Source organism: Carettochelys insculpta, chromosome 6 (assembly GCF_033958435.1).
Source record: "Carettochelys insculpta isolate YL-2023 chromosome 6, ASM3395843v1, whole genome shotgun sequence".
NCBI classification, from domain to species: Eukaryota; Metazoa; Chordata; order Testudines; family Carettochelyidae; genus Carettochelys; species Carettochelys insculpta.
The window spans coordinates 23,667,747-23,676,649 of record NC_134142.1 but is presented as its reverse complement, the minus strand read 5'-3'; the positions used below and the strand labels follow the sequence as shown (position 1 = coordinate 23,676,649).

Below are 8,903 nucleotides of genomic sequence, written 5' to 3'. Positions count from 1 at the left end.
TAAATTTCTAACAGGGCATCTATCATTTCTTTTTCTTCATCCCATCTACCCTCCCACCGCATCCACTCTTAAAATGCAGCTGCAAATCACTCAGCACTCATTCATTAACTTCCTCAGAGGAAACTTCTGTTTTGTAAAATGAACATTTGTGCTTTGAAATGCCCTCCATAAACCTTCAACTATTTTCCATAATTGGGGCTTTCTTTACTACAGGTCACTAGCCTGAATGCATCTTTTAGTCACTGAAAAAGCACTTCTTGTCCCTTGCTAAAATATGTTTTTGTCAATCTGCACTGAAGTGGAAACTATACATTTCTAAATGAAGAAAAGAACTGTGTTTGATTATTTAAAACAGCAAAGGTAAATCTAATTGCCTAAATCCTAGAATCTTACTATTTTTAAAAGAAATGTTTATGCCAAAACTAGCAATAAAATAGACCAATTCCCAGTTTCCTATATTGCAGCCAGCAAGCTGATTACATTAGTGGATAACATCAGCTCTTTGGAATTAGTCTGCTAGCTGAGGTGAAGGTCTTATTATAGTCGTGAGTTCACACCATTATGGTTAGCATTGTCAGCATTTCTATTATAACAACATCTTCAACTCTTTTTTCGCAAAGGGTTATGGTGTGCACAAAAAAATTAACTTCAAGCTGAAACACTGATGACATGATGCCAGCCCTAGGACTTTTTTAAAGCATATTTGAGACAGATATCTTTGCCTGGTTTATAAATTTTCCCCTAATCCTGCATTCCCTGCAGGCTCAGAACTTACAAAGTGCATAAGAAAGGAACACAGGACTCAGTCCTATGAGTTTTAAAAAAATGTATACTATAAAATTGTTAAAGTGCTGCATGACTGCTGGCTTGTTTAACTTGCACATTTAAACATTGGCTTTGAATTCAGATTTAAAATGCATTCAATAATAGCTACACATTAGGATGCAGTGGCTTTTGGAATTATGCACACAACGTAATCAAAATGGGCATTTGTCCTTTAAGGTGTGTCCACCATTTGCAATGTTAATACATTCTGCAATTGACATGGCATGTTTCTTAAAACCATTGCAGTGATCACATTACATAGCACAAAAGTGTAATAAGGCATTAACACAAAGACTTGGGTTAGAATTTGTTTGAACAGAAGCAGGAAAATATGTGAATGTTCAATATGATTTCTGCTTTGGGCCTTGCCATGAAGATTCCATGGAAACCATAAATAGTTAACAGACATGTTTGGTAAACATGACTGATCATCAGCAAGCTCACTTATGCTCAATAGTTTTCAGGGTACTATGTCTGATTCTAGATACTTTACAAAGTCTTGCTTCCCTGACCCCCTTCTTTTCAACTTCCTTTGTGAACAGGGGCCAAGCAAGCTCAATTGCCATCTCTTCCTCTGACCTCCACTGTAGCAGCTCACTGGTACCTTGTGACCGATGATCCCAAGGATGAAGCTGTACAGGGCCAAGTAGAGCATTCTTATTGGAGAGCCCTGAATTGCAGAATACACTGCCATGAGAAGTCATTTAGAGCCAGTCTTGCAATTTGCCAGGCCTGATAAAAAGAACTCATCCTACAAGAACAAGTTCTGTAACAACCTGGAGATTAACAGTGTTCTTAAGGCACAAGCTTTCATAGGAAATGGGCAGGAATAACTTCCCAAATTCTGATTGTCAGAAACTGGGAATGGGTGACGGGATGGATCACTTGATAATTACCTGTTTTGTTCATTCCCTCTGAGATACGTTATTGGCCACTGTTAGAAGACAGGATAGTGGACTAGAAGGACCTTTGGTCTAACCCAGTATAGCCGTTCTTACGTTCTTAAGCTTATGCCCTAAAAAATCCATTCGTCTCTAAAGTGCTACAGGACTCCTCATTGTTTTTACAGATACTGACTAACACAGCTACGCCTCTGAGATTTTTCATCCCATAAGTTCTTTCACGCAGCTACAGGGACCAGCACAACAGCCTGGCAAGATTTTCTACCCCTCCCCACATTCTCCTTGAAAGAAGCTACCACGAATAGTATCAATTCAGAAGGCAGCTTACAATGGAGGGGTTTCATATTTGGACACATCTAATTGCAGTCTAATTTTGACTAAAGCACCAAAACGCTACAGTTAAGGGTGCATTAAAAATGCACATACCGAGATGGTTACACCCATTGCACTTAGTACCCAGGGACAGTTCTAGCTCTGTATGTGACCTAAATGGATAAATTCTCTGTTCTGTCAAGGGGCATCCAAGCTTCCTGTCCAGCTCTGGGTCCCGGGCTAAATCCCCTCTGTGCTCACTGGGCACAGTAAAGTGGCAAACATCCATCCCATGCCTTGCAGGGCTAGTACACATGGCTGACAGTTCTTGAAGGCAGCACCTTGCTTTTGCCATCCCCAACCAATGGCCACCCTGGGCAATCATCTATTTAAAAAGTAAAGCTCACTCTTTTTGACTTGTTCGGCCCTGCAGGGCCTGGGCAGGGCCAGGCCAAGAGAGTGGGGTGTCTTCGGGGTGGGCTCACCCATCTTCAACGGCAGTCTGCTAAAGGCTACCATGGTTGATGGTGCAGGATCCAGAAGGAACCCAGCTTGACTTTCAGATCCCAGGGGGAGCTGGCAGCACAGGCTGGCCTGGTGAAGACATCAAAACTCCTGCTTCCTTCCACACAGCAGCAGACTGGCAAAGCTCTGACTCAGGCAACCGAGAACACCAGCGAGCCTTTGGTTTTCAGAGTCCGCCCGCAGCAGAGAAGTGCTCTTTGGAGGCGGCAAAAAAGCAGCTGTGTTTCCGGGGCCGGCGGGCGGCGCCAGTGCCTCCTGCTGGTCTGGGGGATGCAGTGGGGTAAATGGAGCACGCTGCAGCCTGGAGGGACGGAAGGAGGAGGGGGTCTGGGTCTCCTGCCTCCACCCTGCCGCGGAGCTCGGTCCCGGGGCAGGAGAGCGGCGCGGCCCAGGCGTGCCACCCGCTCGCTCGCCGCTCAGCTCCTCGGCGGCCCGGGGAAAGTCACCTCCCGGCCGAGGCAGCCTCGGCGGCATCAGTATTCCAGAGCCATTGGCAGGCAGACTAGCGCAGGCTGGGAGCCGCCGCTGTCCTCGGATGAACCCGGCGCGGCTGCCAGCAGCCGGCCGCGTGCGCGCGAGGCTGGAGCGGGGGCTCCGGAGGCCGGAGGCGGCTGACACCCTTTCGGGAGCGTTCGTAGCGCTGCCTCGGGCCACATAGATGTAGGCGGGGGGGCCTAGATACGCTCGGCACAGAAGCTGGCAAGGTAAGATCCAAAGGGACACCCCCCCCGGGGGAGCCCAGGAGAAAGCTGCCGGCGGCAGCCTCACCAGAGAGGGGGAGGGGGGCTTTCCTTGCAGGGTGCCACTACGCGGACCGGCTTCCAGATGTTGGGGGCCTGCAGCATCTGGAAGCCGGGAAGGCCCCGTCCAGCAGGGCTGGGTTGTAGCGGGGAGAGCCGGTGTTAGCGGCGGGGACAGACCCCCTCGGCGAGTCCGTCTCAACCCCCCGGGCAAAGTTGTCTGGTGCTCGCCAAGCCCCGGCTGTTGAGTCTATCTCAAGGGAACGGCGGCGGGGGAGGGGGCCGAGGGACCAGCGCTCCGGGTTTTCCCGGGCGGGGGGGTTACTGGTAGGACTAAAGTCATCGCCCTCCCCCCTGCCGAGAGCCCCTGTTTAACCCCTGCCGCCCGCCCCTGTAAATCAATAACCCTCTGCGCCGCCTGCGTCAGCAAAGCGGCGGCGCCGCTTGGGCAAAGGGGGCTTGTTACCTAATGAGCTTATCGCCTAAAACCTGGACGCAACGCAGGGGAGGAGGGAGGCGCCCCGCAGCGCCGGCCCTGCGACTCAGCTGCTCCGTCTCCCCCAGCCCACCAGGGCCCGGGGTCTCCTGCGGGGCAGATCCCTTCTCCTGTGAACTCAGGGCGAGTTTTGCTTTGGCTTCCTGGCACCGTCCAACCCCGTCTCGCGCCCCCGCCCCGACATGTCTCTGCGGGTCACAGGAGGGGCCGGATCCGGGGCGGGGGGCGCAGGCCAGCGCCTCTCCGTGCTGATTTCGTTAGCTGCGATGAGCCAGGAGCGATCGCACGGAGCCGCTCAACGAAAGGAAGGCGTGAAATGCCCCCGGCTCCTCGAGGAGCCTGCCCCGCGTGCGGGCCCCCGCCATGTAACCCCGAGGGCAGGGCCCCTTCGGTCCCAAGGGGAACTTCCCCTCCGCTCCCTTAGCGTCTCCCAGAACCTCTGCTCCCCCGGTGATCCCAATGCACGGGGGGGGCAAATTCCAGCCCCTCCAACGCGAGTTAAGAGCGGCGGGAGACTGAGTCGCCCCAATGTTTGCGTTTCATCCGCCGGGGAGGGGGTGTTCAGACGTGCGCGGGGGGCGCCTGGGGCCTGCAAGCTAGCGCGGGGGCGGGGGTAACGGGGAGCGCCTTAAAGTTACGCCCTACAGTATGCGAGAGCGGGGGCGACCTCCTCGCCAGCAGTGACCCTTGCCAGGTGTTTAGGCGGGGGTGTAAAGCGAGATCATCCTATGACCGTCCAGGGCTATCGGGCAAGTTTATAGTGGGAGGGAGCTGGAACCAAACTGTGAACCGTGTGTGTGCGAGAGACCACTTCAAGTCAGGGTCAACCGCTCCCACACACACACAGAAACACACCCCAAGTTTCACACACACACACACACACACACACACACACCTAGTTTCCCTTCCCCCACACCCGTAGCTCCACACACAGACACACCCCAAGTGCCCCTGTCCCCACACAACCACCCCAGTTCCCCTCCCTCCACACAAACACCCTAGTTCCCCGCCACTCACACACAAACACACCCCTAGTTCCCCCCCACACACACCTAGTTCCCCGCCACTCACACAAACACACCCCTCGTTCCCCCCGACACACACACACCTAGTTCCCCGCCACTCACACACAAACACACCCCTAGTTCCCCCCGCCACTCACACACAAACACACCCCTAGTTCCCCCCGACACACACACCTAGTTCCCCGCCACTCACGCACAAACACCCCCCCTAGTTCTCGCGCCGATGCTATCGCCCACCTATGGCACAGGGAGCTGGGTCTGCCCCCGCCCCCGCCCCGCCGCCCCGGCCCCGGGAATCAGCCCGCTCCAGAGCCCGGGTGGAACACCTCCCCCTCTGCCGGCGGGGAGAGGAAGCGGCGCAGTAGGAAGGCGTCTGCCGGCTGCGCCCTCCCTCGCTCGGCGCTGCGCAGCCCCTGGTGGAGAGCCCTTGTCCTCAGCTGACACCGCCGCCGGCGGCTCCTCCCCGCGCGGCCTCTCGCGGCCGGAGCGGGGCTCTGGCTAATGCGATTAAAGCCCAGTTAAACGTTTCTCGCTGCCCTGCGCCGAGCGGCCTCCCCCGCCCCGTTACAGACAGGCGCAGGGGGCCCCCCTTGGGCGCGGGGAGCGCTGGCGGCTTCCACTGGGGCTCGGCGTCTGCGGCTGGTGGCGGCTCGGGTCGCCGGGCTGGTGGGTCCCACCCGCCGGGGCTTGATGTACCCGGCTACCGGCCAGTCCCGGTCCTGGGTCAGGGGCTCCTGCGGCACCCGCTGGGCTCCTGCATGGGGGCTGCCCATCCCCGCCCCGCGCGTTTGCTTGGCAGCGGCTGAAGCAGGCTGGTTAATGACTCCTGCATCAGACCCCGACCACCCACCGCTGCCCCGGGGCCCCAGGCCCGCCGTCGCTTCCACTGCGCGGGCGGGCGGGAGTGTTCTGCGCTGCGCGCGGATTGCGCCGTTTGTTAAAATCGTGGGTTACAGACACGTCCAGGGGCGCAGCTCCACGCCCAGCCCCTGCCAGGCCCCCGCCCGCTGCCTCGCTGCTCTTTGCGGGCTCCTTGCCCCGGGGGCTTTGGGGTTCCCCCCGTGCCTCGGCGGGGCCCGTTTGGACTCAGCAAACGCCCCCGTGGGAAAACTGCGATCAAACAGGAGGAGTGGCTGGAAAGGAGAAACGATGTGGGGGCAGCTGGGGGGCCGCGATCCAGGCTGACTGTCCCGGCTGCGGGAAAGCGGGGGCGTCGGGGGGCTGCTGGGGCTGTCCAGTGTCTGACTCATGCGAAGGGCACGCGGCGTGGTGAACGCCTGGTGAATTTTCGATGGTTTTTTCCCTGCGCTGTACGAGCTCCCCGCGCGGATGCCAACCCACCACCACCGCCGCCACACACACACGCGCACACGCACACACACACACACACACACCCGTGTGCTGCCGATTTCGTTACGGGCGGCCCGAATGAGGACAGGTCCAAGGAGATCAGGTCGCCCCGCCAGGGGTGCAATGGGCTTTGGTGTAATTGCGCTTCTCGTCCGTGCCTTTGGCCCCGGCGGAGAGCCCGTTTCCTGGAGGCGCTCCGGAGCCGCGCAGGTGCCAGGGACGGTCCGCTGCGGACCGCGGCAGGAGCGCGGCGCTCCAGTGCGGCTCGTTCGTTGTGTCTGAGTAGTGACTCGTGCAGATTTGATCATTTTCCTCCCAGCCCAAGCCCGGTGTGTAATGAATCCCAAAACCTCGGACAAGCCGCGACCGGGACGCCCACCGCAGCGCACGCTCGCAAAGCGCTTCCCGGGGATGGACGCGTTGTGCCTGCCGAGGCCCCCTGTCCTCACAGGCCCATTGTGTCGCCTCCTCCTTCCCGGGACCCCCGGCCGGATGACACACAGCGCTGCACCCCGGGCTGGGTTTTAATAAGGCTCGCTAGACTCTGGGAAAGGAGGGCAGTGGGGGGCAGAGCCCAAGGGTCCGGCAAGCGAGGAAGAAAGAGGGAGAGAAAAGAAGAGGACCGAAAACAGAAACCCGAGTACAGAGAGGCGGGCAGACAGACAGGGAGGCAGGAGGACAGACAGACAGGTGGGCGGGCAGACAGACAGACAGGGAGGCGGGCAGACAGGAGCACAGACAGACAGGTGGGCGGGCAGACAGACGGACAGACACGTAGGCGGGCAGACAGACAGGCGCACGCCCTTTTCCGAAAGGGGAACACACGTAGGGGTTTAAACCCGATTACTTGGGTCACTCCAGCTGGCCACTCTCTGAGTGGCGCCTGCGAAGCCCAGAGAGGTGCGGCGGAGCGGGGCAGCTCGGCGCTGCTTGGGGGGCTGGAGGTGGGGAGAGAGCAGAGCGTAGCCAGGCTGGCGCACAGCCGAGGGAAGGGGAGAGAGGCAGCTTTGGGCTCGGGGCTCTCGCCTCTCGGGCGTCCCAGCGCTGGGGGAGGGCTGGCGCTGAGCCGGGGAGAAGCGGGGCGGGGGGCGTGACGCCCGCGGCAGGGGACACCCAGCCCCGCCGTGGTGACAAGGGAAGAGCTGTGGCGGGGCTCGGGGAATTGCAGCCCGCCCCGGCGGCGGGAACGGGCCGCTGAGCGCACCCGGGGAAGGCCATGGGCGGCTGCGGGGAATGGACTTAAGGGCTGCGCTCGCCGCCCGAGGCGCCCCCAAAGGCGCAGCCCTGGCGGGGTGTGCATCGGGCGAGCGCGGGCGGACACCCATTTCCACCAGCGGCGGGTGCTGGTCCCTGCTCTCCCGCCTGTCCGGTCCAGCCCCTTCGCCCCCGGGAGGGGTCCCGGCATCTTGCAGGAGCCGCGCCCCCCCTTATTGCCCCCACCCGTTGCGGGTAGGGGTCGCTGCCCGCGGGGCGCCCGGCTGGGGCAGATCGCCGCTGTGCCGAGCTGGGTGTGCGCACGTGCCCGCCTCTCCCGGGACAATCTCGCCGTCAGATGCGAATTTGGCCGCCGGCTCCTTCCTCCGCGCCCTGCCCCGGGGAACGCGCTAGTGCGCCGGGCTCCGTAATCCCGCCCCGGCTCCCAGCCTGCCGGGGGTGGGGGGCAGGGAGCGATAAATCCTCCACGCCTCCCACCCCCTGCCCGGATTTCGATCCCCCGGCGCCCTCCTGGTGGTCGATCTCAGCAAGCGCAAGGGTCCTTCGCAGGGCTTCGTCCGCGCCAGTGGGGAAGCTCCTGTTCAGTGCTGTGATCGATCTGAATTACACACAACCAGCGCCCGGGCGGACCTCACGTCCGGCTCGGCGCTGCCTTTCGAGGAAGCCGCGTGGCGTTTCCGAGCTCTTTCCTAGGAGTAAGACGCACAAGAAGCCAGCGCTGGTTTTCTTTGCGAGGACATGGAAAGCCCTGTTTTATCTTCGGTCCACACCGAGAAGACCCAACTCAGATCAACTCACTTGTCTTACAAAAAGCTGCTCCTGCGCTTAAGGAGGGAAAGTAAACAGCAGCTCTGAATTTAAGACCGTTTTCGTTTCAGAAACAGCCTGCCCCACAAATCTCAAACCACCTGTTTACATTTGACGACCAAATAGAAGTTATCAAGTAGCTTTACAGAGTGTGGAGCGTGGGGCGGGGCTGGAATACCTTTTTGAATGTTTAGGAAAACGGGCAGCTCTGTTTTCGTTTCAGGGCAGTAACTTTTAAATAATATTTAACAGAATAATTGACCTTGGTGTTTAAACTACAGCTCCCTTCACGTCAATAAACCCCGTAGCTTTTTTTAAAAAAAAGTTCATTATCTGAACTCTAGCATTTATTCTGCTGATCTCGTCACAGCATTTGTCTCTGTTCAGGTTTTGTTTAATCAACTCATCAATGAAAGAGAAGTGAAGTTGAGAAAGAGCTCCATAAGAATACGTGCGTTAGGGCTCACTTGTAATTTCCTTTCCCCTGAAAAACAGAACTACATGTAGAAGTAACTTTTCAGATGGGCGAAAAACAAAAAAAAACTTTTTAGGGTAAATTATGGTCTGTCTGCCTCAAACATGCAGTCTCACTTCTTCAAAATGTACAGTAATCATTCATTACAGGAAAGATTTTGTGGAATTTGTCTTCCAAATTCACTAGAGCTTCCGCCTGCTTTCTGGGTGTGAATAGAAAAGGAAATAGCAC

General features: G+C 57.5%; 1 long non-coding RNA gene across 1 annotated transcript in view; it reads left to right on the top strand.

The window, feature by feature from the left end:
- The first annotated feature begins 3,249 nt into the window (after positions 1–3,249).
- The window catches only part of LOC142015275 (uncharacterized), a 66,359-nt gene continuing 60,705 nt past the window's right edge, over positions 3,250–8,903 (top strand). The window contains exon 1 of the long non-coding RNA XR_012646115.1: positions 3,250–3,268. This is a non-coding gene — a long non-coding RNA (uncharacterized LOC142015275). The remainder of the gene's footprint in view (positions 3,269–8,903) is intronic.